The sequence below is a fragment of the Siphateles boraxobius genome, unplaced genomic scaffold (genome assembly GCF_051911475.1).
Source record: "Siphateles boraxobius isolate OS27281-9 unplaced genomic scaffold, OSU_SipBor_1 7, whole genome shotgun sequence".
NCBI classification, from domain to species: Eukaryota; Metazoa; Chordata; class Actinopteri; order Cypriniformes; family Leuciscidae; genus Siphateles; species Siphateles boraxobius.
Window position 1 is genome coordinate 8508916 of NW_027509197.1, and position 2359 is coordinate 8511274.

The 2359-nt window shown below is 43.7% G+C and overlaps 1 long non-coding RNA gene across 1 annotated transcript; it reads left to right on the forward strand.

Annotated features, from left to right (window-relative positions):
• The first annotated feature begins 1551 nt into the window (after positions 1–1551).
• On the forward strand, positions 1552–2065 carry LOC143723911 (uncharacterized). The gene is made up of 2 exons (XR_013197193.1): positions 1552–1654; positions 1759–2065. It is a non-coding gene; the product is annotated as an uncharacterized LOC143723911 (long non-coding RNA).
• The last annotated feature ends 294 nt before the right edge of the window (positions 2066–2359 follow it).

Consider the following 2359-nt stretch of genomic DNA (forward strand, 5'->3'; position numbering starts at 1 on the left):
TGAGACTTACTAGGTGGGCTATTCGACTCCAGGGATTCGACTTTACTGTCAGATACCGGAAAGGGAGATGTAATGTTGTGCCTGATTCGTTGTCCCGTGCAATGCCTGAGGGAGAGCCACTGGGAAGTGTTGCGGTATGCCAGGCAAAGGATGTTAATGGAGACTTATCGATCAACTGGGAAGAACTCGGTCGAAGTCAAAAAAGTGATCAATCATTGCAGCCTCTGTGGGATGAAGCAAAGCTTAACCCTATCGATCCCCAACGTATCCATTACGTTGTACAGAACAGTTTTCTGTTCAGATGTGTCCCTGAAAGTCAAGAGGGTCATACTTTGCAAGTAGTCATCCCAAAGGATCTCCGGCAGCAGTTTCTCCAGTTTGCACATGACAATCCTTTAAGTGGGCATCTGGGTCGCATGAAAACATTGCGTAGACTACTCAACGTGGGGTACTGGCCAGAAATCCAGCGAGATGTGTGGGATCACTGCAAACAATGCCAAACCTGTCAACAATACAAGCCACGTATATCCAAACTTTCTGGAACCCTTCAATCTACTCCGGTAAAAGAACCTGGATATATGATTGGCATTGATCTTATGGGACCATTTCCAAGGAGCAAGAAGTTGAATGAGTATTTACTGGTTTCTGTGGATTACTGTAGCAAATGGGTCGAGGTGTTCCCTTTGCGGTCGGCTAAGACACCTTTGATAACTAACATCCTTATCAAAGATATCTTTACCCGTTGGGGGGTACCTACGTATTTGGTATCAGACCGAGGACCACAATTTACCTCACAACTTCTGAACGCTACCTGTAGACAATGGGGGGCCATTCAAAAACTTACCACTGCATACCATCCGCAGACTAACCTGACAGAAAGGGTAAACAAAACTCTTAAGACCATGATTGCCTCATATGTCAAGGACAATCATCGGAATTGGGACCATTGGATACATGAGTTCAGGTTTGCAATCAATTCAGCTTGGCAGGAGAGTACGAAGTATACCCCAGCGGAAATCGCTCTAGGACGCAAGTTGAAAGGACCCCTTGAACTGTTCCAATATCGTTCGCCTGATCCCGACCAATCTGCGTATGAAGTTGTTGAACGTCAGCAGTCACTTCTGGAGAGAGTAAAGGAGAATGTTGCGAAAGCCCAGAGCAGACAACAGAGGTACTACAACCTGAAGAGGAGGCAGGAGACCTTCCAGGAAGGGGAACTCGTCTGGGTTCGTACTCACCCGTTGTCTCATGCAAGGGATGCCTTTATGGCCAAACTAGCACCTAAGTGGCATGGGCCTGCCAGAGTTTTGAAACAGTTGAATAAGGTAAACTACAGAGTTGAGCTGTTAACCGAACCTAAACAAGTTGAGACATACCATGTAGAAAATCTGAAAAAGTTTTATGGCCAGGTCAGGCCTTCTTTTGAGAGGGGGGGTGTGTAACAGTTCTAGTAAACTGTCACCTGTCTCCTATGGTGAATGAGAGTTGCAATTTTACTCCAGGCCATTAGAGGGCACTAGGGAGCCCCTATCTCTACACAAGAGTGTAAAAGGAAGAGGGAAGTGTGAGTTAGGGATACCTGTTAGCTGAGAGCACATGCTCTTTCCATGCTTGGAAAACCCTGTTGAGGAACATTTGTGTTCAACTTCTCAATGTGAGTTGATTTTATTTGTTTCCTTATTATTAACAAAGGTATATTGTGCAAAAGTATTTTGCTTGCTGAACCTCATGTTATATTGTTTGTTTTATTTTGACCAGAGGGTTTTGGTATCTGCTTGATATTGAGGGTTCTCAACTTGTTCAAGCTCTTGTTGTTATCTTCAACGTGGAAGTGTATCTGGACTTCTGAACAAAAGACACTTTTTCCATGGAATTAACCCTTGGCGAACAAACATGGACGATGTACTTATAACATCTTAAACACCTACAATGGTGATGGACCATGGACAATTGGGATAACTCTGGACTTTGAGTTGGTGCACATTTATGAGGTTTTGCTTGTTGTATGGTGATAAAATGTATACTTGACCTAAGGGGAATATAATTGTTGGCAAATGGTGATTGATCCCGCCTCATTTATTTGTGTGACCTTTGACCTTAGCGTTACACAGTATCGCAGTCACTTACAGGAAGAAGGTATGCTGTGTTATATAAAGGCCTACATTGTAGCGCAAATGTTTACTTGGGCTATCCCATAGATATTAACACTATGGGGCTATCCCAACTACAGTGTGAATTTAAAATACTACAAAGTGTTAAACTAGGGTGACCATACGTCCTCTTTTTCCCGGACATGTCCTTTTTTTCGGACCTAAAGAAAATGCGACCGGACGGGACGCCACTCATTGTGTACTTTTTT